General features: G+C 51.3%; 4 pseudogenes; all 4 read left to right on the plus strand.

Annotated features, from left to right (window-relative positions):
- Positions 1-2124: 2124 nt before the first annotated feature.
- LOC144245935 (feather beta keratin pseudogene) lies at positions 2125-2442 on the plus strand (annotated as a pseudogene).
- A 2953-nt stretch (positions 2443-5395) lies between these two features.
- LOC144246601 (feather beta keratin pseudogene) lies at positions 5396-5713 on the plus strand (annotated as a pseudogene).
- Positions 5714-8667: 2954 nt separating this feature from the next.
- On the plus strand, positions 8668-8985 carry LOC144246603 (feather keratin pseudogene; annotated as a pseudogene).
- Positions 8986-11933: 2948 nt separating this feature from the next.
- On the plus strand, positions 11934-12251 carry LOC144245936 (feather beta keratin pseudogene; annotated as a pseudogene).
- Positions 12252-14785: the final 2534 nt, after the last annotated feature.

Here is a 14785-nt window from a genome sequence, read left to right on the forward strand (position 1 = left end):
CTAGTAAAGTTCCGCCAGAAATTGAAGTGTCTAGTGATCCTCAACTGCTCAATGTCCAATATCCCCTTGTTCTTCTCATCTCGAGGCCGGAACTGTCCACACCACCCACATAAAATATCCCCAGTGCTCTAAAGAGAAGAAGGGCCACCTCTCACAATTTCATGGCAACAATTTCCACAACTCTGCCTTGGACACTGGTGACACCCCACTGAAGTCATTCCCCACTGCAACCTGCTGGTCACTCTGATCTCAATCAGCACCATCAGCAGGATCCTGATCACAAAAGTCACTTTCCAGAATCTCAGTCCCCACCATTATCCTGGGTCAAGTGCAGTTTTCCTCTCCTTATGCAGAACTTCACCTTTGCCTTGATGAACTTTGGGAGATTCCTCTAACCCTTAGTCTCGAGGTCCTTCTGACTGGTGGTTCAGACAACTGTGGCCTCAGACACTCCATCACCACCCACCTTGCTGAAGGGGCAACACTTCGACTGCCCAGAAGGAATGGAAGAGTTCAGATGCTCACACCTGGCGCAGGTGCAAAGCCCAGACCAGCCTGACACACCTCAGATAGTTTGGAGCCCCTCTTCACAACACACCCACAAACCCAAAACCATGAGTTCTACAGGATGACGTCAATGATGACATCCTTGCTCTCAAATCTTGGTCACGTCTTCAGTCCCCTTTGACACGCTCCATCAACACCAGCCTTGGGTTTCCAACACTCACACTTTAAAGGAGGAATGACCACGATGGAAGGGGCAGCTCCTCATGCACAGCACAGCTGCAAAGCCCACACCAGCCTGACATGGCTGCGGTGGAATTGGGGCCCCTCTTCACAACACACCCACAAACTAAAGCACAAAAGTGCCACCAAATGACCTCACCGATGACACCCATATTTTCCTTGGGCTTTTGTGGTATATTCTGGTTTCTCTGACACATATCCTCTATACCAATGCTCCCAAATGCCAAGTCTCACAATAAAGCTGACACCAAGGTCAGATGGACATGGCCTCAGCAGACAAGACAGGGAAGAGTTCTGGGGAGGAATACTCTGCCCCCCTCATGACTTGCAAGGCTCTGTCTTATAAAAGAGATATGATAACTCTATATATGGTACCTCCAGAGAGTTTCCAGTTTGATGCTATTTTTCTGAAAAGTGAATGTCTGCAGTTCCTACAACTGCTCCTCTCAGGCGTTCTTCTTCTTTTTCTGAACCCGTTTTCCTTTTTTGGTTTCACTCAGAGCCCAGCCATGGGACCCCAGAGTGTGACCTTGCTGGGCCCAGCTGAGACGAGCGCTACGGATGAACCAACACAAGACATTGGACAGGAGGAGAGGCGTCACAGGGATTGTTCTCCCAAAGCCAGCAGGAAAGGCCTGGCATAGAGACAGGTCTAGAATGTTGGCAACAGGACAGGGAGGGAAGAGTATGTAATGCAAGTGGACAACTTCACACCCAGAAGAGCTGCAAAGCCCAAATGAGCCTGACAGGGCTGTGGGGGAATGAGGTTCCTCACCACAAGACATCCACAAACCACAGGACAACAGGGTCAGGGGCTGATTTCAGTGATCACACCCCACTCTGCAAAGCTCAGGTCACATCCACAGTTCTCCACAAAAAAACATCTTCATCCACAGTATTTGGTCACTAACACTCTCTGCTGACAAGGTCAGACAGACAATGACACTAAATTAGGACATGACACTGCAGAGCTGTGGGATGGAAAACACTCCCCCACCTCCAGACTCACAACTCTGAGCCAACCGGGAACTCTGGCCAGCAAAATGCCCCAAGGCCAAGGGACAAAGCTGTCCCACCCTCCAGAACCAGAATAAAAGCCAGCCCAGAGCCTCTCTCCCTCACACACTTCTCCTGACACCTTCTCCTCCTGCTCCTGCAGACAACCAGGTGAGTCTCATTCCCCTGACCCTTCTGCTCCTGCACCCTTGGCCCCACTCTTCTAGCACACTCAGCCCCAGCCTCAGCAGCCCTCACACCTCCCCACATCCCCACAACAGCCTCCAAACTCTTTCACCCTCCAGCATCACTGCCGCATATGCTCCGAAATCCCTCTCTTGCCTCATCGCTTCTTTTCCAGGCACCCTCCACACCGCACCCATGGCCTGCAACACCCGCTGCGGATCCACCTGCGGACCCACCCCGCTGGCCAACAGCTGCAACGAGCCCTGTGCCCTGCAGTGCCAGGATTCCCGCGTCATCATCAACCCTTCCCCTGTGCTGGTCACCCTGCCAGGACCCATCATGACCTCCTTCCCCCAGAACACCGCCGTCGGATCCACCTCCTCGGCTGCTCTGGGCAGTGAGCTCAGTGCCCAGGGACAGCCCATCTCTGGTGGATTTGGATTTGGCCTTGGCTATGGCTACGGGCTGGGAGGCCTGGGCTGCTATGGCAGGAGGGGTGGCTACATCTGCTGAGGGCCCTCAGCACCACCCCTGACACCACCAGCTCCGGCCTCTGGCAACAGCTCCTGCCAGCAAAGCAGTTCAGCTGATGGTCTCTCTACTTGTACCTCACGCCTGATTCCTTCAGCTTCTTCCTTCTCATCAGTATTTCACTTCAATAAATTTTTCTTGCATCACAACCTCAGTTGCTGACTCTTTGTTTTGAAATCCAATGGTCTCACATCCCCACCATATTCAATACCAGCACTCAAATATTATGTTGGATGGAAAGGGAGTAAAGGACATTTCTTAACAAATATGACCCCACCTGTAAAAACTAATGCTGAGATGGGAAATAGGGGAGAAGGTGAACCTTCCCAAACATGACACATGGCCATCACCTGATCTACCAAAGACTTTGACACAACAATTCTCTCCTGGGCACTGCTGTGCCAAAGTCACTCTACCCAGACATAGACTTGAAAAATTCTCTTCCCAGCTGCACTCTCGAGTCCTCCCCATGAACAGAGGAATAACATCATGCACTTGGGCAGGAACTCCTGAATGCCAATGCTTCCAATTCTCTTCCTCATGCAGCCCAGCAGGATTTCCAGGACTATGGCCTGTACAGTTTTGGACCTCCAAGGAGAGAGACCACATTGTCTCTTACACTCTGAGACCTTCCATGCACACTGAAAATTCTTCCCTCCTTTGCACATGGAATTCCATCTATTCTCTCATTTTTGCACATGCCCTATTCCTTTCATGTGTGCAGTGCTGACAACAGCTGGGCTCCCACACACTGCTGACACCCCCTGCCCAGCCTTGTCTCTTCATAGTCCCAGCTCTCTCAGTCTCTCCTCTAGTAAAGTTCTGCCAGAAATTGAAGTGTCTAGTGACCCTCAACTGCTCAATGTCCAATATCCCCTTGTTCTTCTCTAAATCTCGAGGCCGGAACTGTCCACACCACCCACATCGAATCTGCCCAGTGCTCTAAAGAGAGGAAGGGCCACCTCTCACAATTTCATGGCAACAATTTCCATAACTCTGCCTTGGACACTGGTGACACCCCACTGAAGTCATCCCCCACTGCAACCTGCTGGTCACTCCAATCTCAATCAGCACCATCAGCAGGATCCTGATCACAAAAGTCACTTTCCAGAATCTCAGTCCCCACCATTATCCAGGGTCAAGTGCAGTTTTCCTCTCCTTATGCAGAACTTCACCTTTGCCTTGATGAACTTGGAAAAATTCCTTTAACCCTTAGTCTCGATGTCCTTCTGACTGGTGGTTCAGACAAGTGTGGCCTCAGACACTCCATCACCACCCACCTTGCTGAAGGGGCAACTCTGCAACTGCCCAGAAGGAATGGAAGAGTCCAGGTGCTCACACCTGGCACAGGTGCAAAGCCCAGACCAGCCTGACACACCTGAGATAGTTTGGAGCCCCTCTTCACCACACACCCACAAACCCAAAACCATGAGTTCTACAGGATGACCTCAATGATGACATCCTTGCACTCAAATCTTGGTCACCTTTTCAGTCCCCACTGACACGCTCCATCAACACCAGCCTTGGGTTTCCAACACTCATACTTTAAAGGAGGAATGGCCACGATGGAAGGGGCAGCTCCTCATGCACAGCACAGCTGCAAAGCCCACACCATCCTGACATGGCTGTGGTGGAATTGGGGCCCTCTTCACAACACACCCACAAACTAAAGCACAAAAGTGCCACAAAATGACCTCACCGATGACACCCATATTTTCCTTGGGCTTTTGTTGTATATTCTGGTTTCTCTGAGAAACATCCTCTATACCAATGCTCCAAACACCATGTCTCACAATAAAGCTGACACCAAGATCAGATGGACATGGCCTCAACAGACAAGACATGGAAGAGTTGTGGGGAGGAATACTCTGCCCCCCTCATGACTTGCAAGGCTCTGTCTGATAAAAGAGATACGATAACTCTATATATGGTACCTCCAGAGAGTTTCCAGTTTGATGCTATTTTTCTGAAAAGTGAATGACTGAAGTTCCTACAACTGCTCCTCTCAGGCCTTCTTCTTCTTTTCCTGAACCCGTTTTCCTTTTTTGGTTTCACTCAGAGCCCAGCCATGGGACCCCAGAGTGTGACCTTGCTGGGCCCAGCTGAGACGAGCGCTATGGATGAACCAACACAAGACATTGAACAGGAGGAGAGGCGTCACAGGGATTGTTCTCCCAAAGCCAGCAGGAAAGGCCTGGCATATAGACAGGTCTAGAATGTTGGCAACAGGACAGGGAGGGAAGAGTATGTAATGCAAGTGGACAACTTCACCCCCAGAAGAGCTGCAAAGCCCAAATGAGCCTGACAGGGCTGTGGGGGAATGAGGATCCTCACCACAAGACATCCACACACCACAGCACATGAGGGCCAGGGGCTGATTTCAGTGATCACACACCACTCTCCAAAGCTCAGGTCACATCCACAGTTCTCCACAAAAAAACATCTTCATCCACAGTATTTGGTCACTAACACTCTCTGCTGACAAGGTCAGACAGACAATGACACTAAATTAGGACATGACACTGCAGAGTTGTGGGATGGAAAACACTCCCCCACCTCCGGACTCACAACTCAGCCAACCAGGAACTGTGGCCAGCAAAATGCCCCAAGGCCAAGGGACAAAGCTGTCCCACCCTCCAGAACCAGAATAAAAGTCGGCCCAGAGCCTCTCTCCCTCACACACTTCTCCTGACACCTTCTCCTCCTGCTCCTGCAGACAACCAGGTGAGTCTCATTCCCCTGACCCTTCTGCTCCTGCACCCTTGGCCCCACTCTTCCAGCACACTCAGCCCCAAGCCTCAGCAGCCCTCACACCTCCCCACATCCCCACAACAGCCTCCAAACTCTTTCACCCTCCAGCATCACTGCCCTACATGCTCCAAAATCCCTCTCCTGCCTCATCCCTTCCTTTCCAGGCACCCTCCACACCGCACCCATGGCCTGTAACACCCGCTGCGGATCCACCTGCGGACCCACCCCGCTGGCCAACAGCTGCAACGAGCCCTGTGCCCTGCAGTGCCAGGATTCCCGCGTCATCATCGACCCTTCCCCTGTGCTGGTCACCCTGCCAGGACCCATCATGACCTCCTTCCCCCAGAACACCGCCGTCGGATCCACCTCCTCGGCTGCCGTGGGCAGTGAGCTCAGTGCCCAGGGACAGCCCATCTCTGGTGGATTTGGATTTGGCCTTGGCTATGGCTACGGGCTGGGAGGCCTGGGCTGCTATGGCAGGAGGGGTGGCTACATCTGCTAAGGACCCTCAGCACCACCCCTGACACCACCAGCTCTGGATTCTGGCAACAGCTCCTGCAAGCAAAGCACCTCAGCTGATGGTCTCTCTACTTGTACCTCATGCCTGATTCCTTCAGCTTCTTCCTTCTCATCAGTATTTCACTTCAATAAATTTTTCTAGCATCGCAACCTGAGTTGCTGACTCTTTGTTTTGAAATCCAATGGTCGCATACCCTCAACCTATTCAATGCCAGCACTCAAATATTATGTTGGATGGAAAGGGAGTAAAGGACATTTCTTAAAAAATATGACCCCACCTGTAACAACTAACGCTGACATGGGAAATAGGGGAGAGGGGGAAACTTCCCAAACATGACACATGGCCATCACCTGATCTACCAAAGGCTTTGACACAACAATTCTCTCCTGGGCACTGCTGTGCCAAAGTCATTCTACCCAGACATAGACTTGAAAAATTCTCTTCCCTGCAGCACTCTCGAGTCCTCCCCATGAACAGAGGAATAACATCATGCACTTGGGCAGGAACTCCTGAATGCCAATGCTTCCATGCCTCTTCCTCAGGCAGCCCAGCAGGATTTCCAGGACTATGGCCAGTTCACTTTTGGACCTCCAAGGAGAGAGACCACATTGTCTCTTACACTCTGAGACCTTCCACGCACACTGAAAAATTCTTCCTTCCTTTTTTCCATGGAATTCCATCTATTCTCTCATTTTTGCACATGCCCTATTCCTTTCATGTGTGCAGTGCTGACAACAGCTGGGCTCCCACACACTGCTGACACCCCCTGCCCAGCCTTGTCTCTTCATAGTCCCAGCTCTCTCAGTCTCTCCTCTAGTAAAGTTCTGCCAGAAATTGAAGTGTCTAGTGACCCTCAACTGCTCAATGTCCAATATCCCCTTGTTCTTCTCATCTCGAGGCCAGAACTGTCCACACCACCCACATCGAATCTGCCCAGTGCTCTAAAGAGAGGAAGGGCCACCTCTCACAATTTCATGGCAACAATTTCCAGAACTCTGCCTTGGACACTGGTGACACCCCACTGAAGTCATCCCCCACTGCAACCTGCTGGTCACTCTGATCTCAATCAGCACCATCAGCAGGATCCTGATCACAAAAGTCGCTTTCCAGAATCTCAGTCCCCACCATTATCCTGGGCCAAGTGCAGTTTTCCTCTCCATATGCAGAACTTCACCTTTGCCTTGATGAACTTTGGAAGATTCCTTTAACCCTTAGTCTCGATGTCCTTCTGACTGGTGGTTCAGACAAGTGTGGCCTCAGACACTCCATCACCACCCACCTTGCTGAAGGGGCAACTCTGCAATGGCCCAGAAGGAATGGAAGAGTCCAGGTGCTCACACCTGGCACAGGTGCAAAGCCCAGACCAGCCTGACACACCTGAGACAGTTTGGGGCCCCTCCAAAAAACACACCCACAAACCCAAAACCATGAGTTCCACAGGATGACCTCAATGATGACATTCTTGCTCCCAAATCTTGGTCACGTCTTCAGTCCACATTGACATGCTCCATCAACACCAGCCTTGGGTTTCCAACACTCACACTTTAAAGGAGGAATGACCACGATGGAAGGGGCAGCTCCTCATGCACAGCACAACTGCAAAGCCCAGACCAGCCTGACATGGCTGCGGTGGAATTGGGGCCCTCTTCACAACACACCCACAAACTAAAGCACAAAAGTGCCACAAAATGACCTCACCGATGACACCCATATTTTCCTTGGGCTTTTGTTGTATATTCTGGTTTCTCTGACACACATCCTCTATACCAATGCTCCAAATACCAAGTCTCACAATAAAGCTGACACCAAGGTCAGATGGACATGGCCTCAGGAGACAAGACAGGGAAGAGTTGTGGGGAGGAATACTCTGCCCCCCTCATGACTTGCAAGGCTCTGTCTGATAAAAGAGATATGATAAGTCTACATATGGTACCTCCAGAGAGTTTCCAGTTTGATGCTATTTTTCTGAAAAGTGAATGTCTGCAGTTCCTACAACTGCTCCTCTCAGGCCTTCTTCTTCTTTTTCTGAACCCGTTTTCCTTTTTTGGTTTCACTCAGAGCCCAGCCTTGGGACCCCAGAGTGTGACCTTGCTGGGCCCAGCTGAGACGAGCGCTATGGATGAACCAACACAAGACATTGAACAGGAGGAGAGGCGTCACAGGGATTGTTCTCCCAAAGCCAGCAGGAAAGGCCTGGCATATAGACAGGTCTAGAATGTTGGCAACAGGACAGGGAGGGAAGAGTATGTAATGCAAGTGGACAACTTCACACCCAGAAGAGCTGCAAAGCCCAAATGAGCCTGACAGGGCTGTGGGGGAATGAGGATCCTCACCACAAGACATCCACAAACCACAGCACATGAGGGCCAGGGGCTGACTTCAGTGATCACACACCACTCTCCAAAGCTCAGGTCACATCCACAGTTCTCCACAAAAAAACATCTTCATCCACAGTATTTGGCCACTAACACTCTCTGCTGACAAGGTCAGACAGACAATGACACTAAATTAGGACATGACACTGCAGAGTTGTGGGATGGAAAACACTCCCCCACCTCCGGACTCACAACTCTGAGCCAACCGGGAACTCTGGCCAGCAAAATGCCCCAAGGCCAAGGGACAAAGCTGTCCCATCCCTCCACAACCAGAATAAAAGCCGGCCCAGAGCCTCTCTCCCTCACACACTTCTCCTGACACCTTCTCCTCCTGCTCCTGCAGACAACCAGGTGAGTCTCATTCCCCTGACCCTTCTGCTCCTGCACCCTTGGCCCCACTCTTCCAGCACACTCAGCCCCAGCCTCAGCAGCCCTCACACCTCCCCACATCCCTACAACAGCCTCCACACTCCATCATCCTCCAGCATCACTGCCGCATATGGTACGAAATCCATCTCATGCCTCATCCCTTCCTTTCCAGGCACCCTCCACACCGCACCCATGGCCTGCAACACCCTCTGCGGATCCACCTGCGGACCCACCCCGCTGGCCAACAGCTGCAACGAGCCCTGTGCCCTGCAGTGCCAGAACTCCAGCGTCATCATCAACCCTTCCCCTGTGCTGGTCACCCTGCCAGGACCCATCATGACCTCCTTCCCCCAGAACACCGCCGTCGGATCCACCTCCTCGGCTGCTCTGGGCAGTGAGCTCAGTGCCCAGGGACAGCCCATCTCTGGTGGATTTGGCTTTGGCCTTGGCTATGGCTACGGGCTGGGAGGCCTGGGCTGCTATGGCAGGAGGGGTGGCTACATCTGCTGAGGGCCCTCAGCACCACTCCTGACACCACCAGCTCTGGCCTCTGGCAACAGCTCCTGCAAGCAAAGCACCTCAGCTGATGGTCTCTCTACTTGTACCTCACGCCTGATTCCTTCAGCTTCTTCCTTCTCATCAGTATTTCACTTCAATAAATTTTTCTTGCATCACAACCTGAGTTGCTGCCTCTTGGTTTTGAATTCCAATGGTCTCATACACTCACCCTATTCAATACCAGCACTCAAATATTATGTTGGATGGAAAGGGAGTAAAGGACATTTCTTCACAAATATGACCCCACCAGTAAAAACTAACGCTGAGATTGGAAATTGGGGAGAGAGTGAACCTTCCAGAACATGACACACGGCCATCACCTGATCTACCAAAGGCTTTGACACAACAATTCTCTCCTGGGCACTGCTCTGCCAAAGTCATTCTACCCAGACATAGACTTGAAAAATTCTCTTCCCTGCAGCACTCTTGAGTCCTCCCCATGAACAGAGGAATAACATCATGCACTTGGGCAGGAACTCCTGAATGCCAATGCTTCCATGCCTCTTCCTCAGGCAGCCCAGCAGGATTTCCAGGACTATGGCCTGTACAGTTTTGGACCTCCAAAGAGAGACCACATTGTCTCTTACACTCTGAGACCTTCCATGCACACTGAAAAATTCTTCCCTCCTTTGTACATGGAATTCCATCTGTTCTCTCATTTTTGCACATGCCCTATTCCTTTCATGTGTGCAGTGCTGACAACAGCTGGGCTCCCACACACTGCTGACACCCCCTGCACAGCCTTGTCTCTTCATAGTCCCAGCTCTCTCAGTCTCTCCTCTAGTAAAGTTCTGCCAGAAATTGAAGTGTCTAGTGACCCTCAACTGCTCAATGTCCAATATCCCCTTGTTCTTCTCATCTCGAGGCCAGAACTGTCCACACCACTCACATCGAATCTGCCCAGTGCTCTAAAGAGAGGAAGGGCCACCTCTCACAATTTCATGGCAACAATTTCCACAACTCTGCCTTGGACACTGGTGACACCCACTGAAGTACTTCCCCACTGCAACCTGCTGGTCACTCTCATCGCAATCAGCACCATCAGCAGGATCCTGATCACAAAAGTCACTTTCCAGAATCTCAGTCCCCACCATTATCCTGGGCCAAGTGCAGTTTTCCTCTCCTTATGCAGAACTTCACCTTTGCCTTGATGAACTTTGGAAGATTCCTTTAACCCTTAGTCTCGAGGTCCTTCTGACTGGTGGTTCAGACAAGTGTGGCCTCAGACACTCCATCACCACCCACTTTCCTGAAGGGGCAACTCCGCAACTGCCCAGAAGGAATGGAAGAGTCCAGGTGCTCACACCTGGCACTGGTGCAAAGCCCAGACCAGCCTGACACACCTGAGATAGTTTCGGACCCCACTTCACCACACACCCACAAACCCAAAACCATGAGTTCCACAGGATGACCTCACTGATGACACCACACTGCCAAAATCTTGGTCACAACTTCAATCCCCTTTGACACACTCCATCAACACCAGCCTTGGGTTTCCAACACTCACACTTTAAAGGAGGAATGACCACAATGGAAGGGGCAGCTCCTCATGCACAGCACAGCTGCAAAGCCCACACCAGCCTGACATGGCTGCGGTGGAATTGGGGCCCTCTTCACAACACACCCACAAACTAAAGCACAAAAGTGCCACAAAATGACCTCACCGATGACACCCATATTTTCCTTGGCTTTTGTTGTATATTCTGGTTTCTCTGACACACATCCTCTATACCAATGCTCCCAAATGCCAAGTCTCACAATAAAGCTGACACCAAGGTCAGATGGACATGGCCTCAGGAGACAAGGCAGGGAAGAGTTGTGGGGAGGAATACTCTGCCCCCCTCATGACTTGCAAAACTCTGTCTGATAAAAGAGATACGATAACTCTATATATGGTATCTCCAGAGAGTTTCAAGTTTCATCCTATTTTTCTGAATAGCAAATGACTGCAGTTCCTACAACTGCTCCTCTCAGGCCATCTTCTTCTTTTCCTGAACCCATTTTCCTTTTTTGGTTTCACTCAGAGCCCAGCCATGGGACCCCAGAGTGTGACCTTGCTGGGCCCAGCTGAGACGAGCGCTACAGATGAACCAACACAAGACATTGAACAGGAGGAGAGGCGTCACAGGGATTGTTCTCCCAAAGCCAGCAGGAAAGGCCTGGCATATAGACAGGTCTAGAATGTTGGCAACAGGACAGGGAGGGAAGAGTATGTAATGCAAGTGGACAACTTCACACCCAGAAGAGCTGCAAAGCCCAGATGAGTCTGACAGGGATATGGGGGAATGAGGATCCTCACCACAAGACATCCACACACCACAGCACATGAGGGCCAGGGGCTAACTTCAGTGATCACACACCACTCTCCAAAGCTCAGGTCACATCCACAGTTCTCCACAAAAAAACATCTTCATCCACAGTATTTGGCCACTAACACTCTCTGCTGACAAGGTCAGACAGACAATGACACTAAATTAGGACATGACACTGCAGAGTTGTGGGATGGAAAACACTCCCCCACCTCCGGACTCACAACTCAGCCAACCGGGAACTGTGGCCAGCAAAATGCCCCAAGGCCAAGGGACAAAGCTGTCCCACCCCTCCAGAACCAGAATAAAAGCCGGCCCAGAGCCTCTCTCCCTCACACACTTCTCCTGACACCTTCTCCTCCTGCTCCTGCAGACAACCAGGTGAGTCTCATTCCCCTGACCCTTCTGCTCCTGCACCCTTGGCCCCACTTTTCTAGCACATTCAGCCCCAGCCTCAGCAGCCCTCACACCTCCCCACATCCCCACAACAGCCTCCAAACTCTTTCACCCTCCAGCATCAGTGCCGCACATGCTCCAAAATCCCTCTCCTGCCTCATCGCTTCTCTTCCAGGCACCCTCCACTCCGCACCCATGGCCTGCAACACCCGCTGCGGATCCACCTGCGGACCCACCCCGCTGGCCAACAGCTGCAACGAGCCCTGTGCCCTGCAGTGCCAGGATTCCCACGTCATCATCAACCCTTCCCCTGTGCTGGTCACCCTGCCAGGACCCATCATGACCTCCTTCCCCCAGAACACCGCCGTCGGATCCACCTCCTCGGCTGCTCTGGGCAGTGAGCTCAGTGCCCAGGGACAGCCCATCTCTGGTGGATTTGGCTTTGGCCTTGGCTATGGCTACGGGCTGGGAGGCCTGGGCTGCTATGGCAGGAGGGGTGGCTACATCTGCTGAGGGCCCTCAGCACCACCCCTGACACCACCAGCTCTGGCCTCTGGCAACAGCTCCTGCAAGCAAAGCAGCTCAGCTGATGGTCTCTCTACTTGTACCTCACGCCTGATTCCTTCAGCTTCTTCCTTCTCATCAGTATTTCACTTCAATAAATTTTTCTTGCATCACAACCTCAGTTGCTGCCTCTTGGTTTTGAATTCCAATGGTCTCACATCCCCACCATATTCAATGCCAGCACTCAAATATTATGTTGGATGGAAAGGGAGTAAAGGACATTTCTTAACAAATATGACCCCACCAGTAACAACTAACGCTGAGATGGGAAATAGGGGAGAGGGTGAACCTTCCAGAACATGACACATGGCCATTACCTGATCTACCAAAGGCTTTGACACAACAATTCTCTCCTGGGCACTGCTGTGCCAAAGTCATTCTACCCAGACATAGACTTGAAAAATTCTCTTCCCAGCAGCACTCTCGAGTCCTGCCCATGAACAGAGGAATAACATCATGCACTTGGGCAGGAACTCCTGAATGCCAATGCTTCCATGCCTCTTCCTCAGGCAGCCCAGCAGGATTTCCAGGACTATGGCCAGTTCACTTTTGGACCTCCAAGGAGAGAGACCATATTGTCTCTTACACTCTGAGACCTTCCATGCACACTGAAAATTCTTTCCTCCTTTGCACATGGAATTCCATCTATTCTCTCATTTTTGCACATGCCCGATTCCTTTCATGTGTGCAGTGCTGACAACAGCTGGGCTCCCACACACTGCTGACACCCCTGCCCAGCCTTGTCTCTTCATAGTCCCAGCTCTCTCAGTCTCTCCTCTAGTAAAGTTCCATCAGAAATTGAAGTGTCTAGTGGCCCTCAACTGCTCAATGTCCAATATCCCCTTGTTCTTCTCATCTCGTGGCCAGAACTGTCCACACCACCCACATCGAATCTGCCCAGTGCTCTAAAGAGAGGAAGGGCCACCTCTCACAATTTCATGGCAACAATTTCCACAACTCTGCCTTGGACACTGGTGACACCCCACTGAAGTCATTCCCCACTGCAACCTGCTGGTTACTCCGATCTCAATCAGCACCATCAGCAGGATCCTGATCACAAAAGTCACTTTCCAGAATCTCAGTCCCCAGCATTATCCTGGGCCAAGTGCAGTTTTCCTCTCCTTATGCAGAACTTCACCTTTGCCTTGATGAACTTTGGGAGATTCCTCTAACCCTTAGTCTCGAGGTCCTTCTGACTGGTGGTTCAGACAAGTGTGGCCTCAGACACTCCATCACCACCCACCTTGCTGAAGGGGCAACTCTGCAACTGCCCAGAAGGAATGGAGGAGTCCAGGTGCTCACACCTGGCACAGATGCAAAGCCCAGACCAGCCTGACACACCTGAGATAGTTTCGGACCCCACTTCACCACACACCCACAAACCCAAAACCATGAGTTCCACAGGATGACCTCAGTGAAGACACCACACTGCCAAAATCTTGGTCACGTCTTCAGTCCCCACTGACACGCTCCATCAACACCAGCCTTGGGTTTCCAACACTCACACTTTAAAGGAGGAATGACCACAATGGAAGGGGCAGCTCCTCATGCACAGCACAGCTGCAAAGCCCACACCAGCCTGACATGGCTGTGGTAGAATTGGGGCCCTCTTCATAACACACCCACAAACTAAAGCACTAAAGTGCCACCAAATGACCTCACCGATGACACCCATATTTTCCTTGGGCTTTTGTTGTATATTCTGGTTTCTCTGACACACATCCTCTATACCAATGCTCCCAAATGCCAAGTCTCACAATAAAGCTGACACCAAGGTCAGATGGACATGGCCTCAGCAGACAAGACAGGGAAGAGTTGTGGGGAGGAATACTCTGCCCCCCTCATGACTTGCAAGGCTCTGTCTGATAAAAGAGATACGATAACTCTATATATGGTATCTCCAGAGAGTTTCCAGTTTGATGCTATTTTTCTGAAAAGTGAATGTCTGCAGTTCCTACAACTGCTCCTCAGGCCTTCCTCTTCTTCTCCTGAACCCGTTTTCCTTTTTTGGTTTCACTCAGAGCCCAGCCATGGGACCCCAGAGTGTGACCTTGCTGGGCCCAGCTGAGACGAGCGCTATGGATGAACCAACACAAGACATTGAACAGGAGGAGAGGCGTCACAGGGATTGTTCTCCCAAAGCCAGCAGGAAAGGCCTGGCATATAGAAAGGTCTAGAATGTTGGCAACAGGACAGGGAGGGAAGAGTATGTAATGCAAGTGGACAACTTCACACCCAGAAGAGCTGCAAAGCCCAAATGAGCCTGACGTGGCTGTGGGGGAATGAGGTTCCTCACCACAAGACATCCACACACCACAGCACATGAGGGCCAGGGGCTGACTTCAGTGATCACACACCACTCTCCAAAGCTCAGGTCACATCCACAGTTCTCCACAAAAAAACATCTTCATCCGCAGTATTTGGTCACTAATGCTAGCACATAAAAGATGCCGACAAGGTCAGACGGACATGGACGGTAAAGT

The sequence above is a fragment of the Lonchura striata genome, chromosome 1 (genome assembly GCF_046129695.1).
Source record: "Lonchura striata isolate bLonStr1 chromosome 1, bLonStr1.mat, whole genome shotgun sequence".
NCBI lineage: Eukaryota > Metazoa > Chordata > Aves > Passeriformes > Estrildidae > Lonchura > Lonchura striata.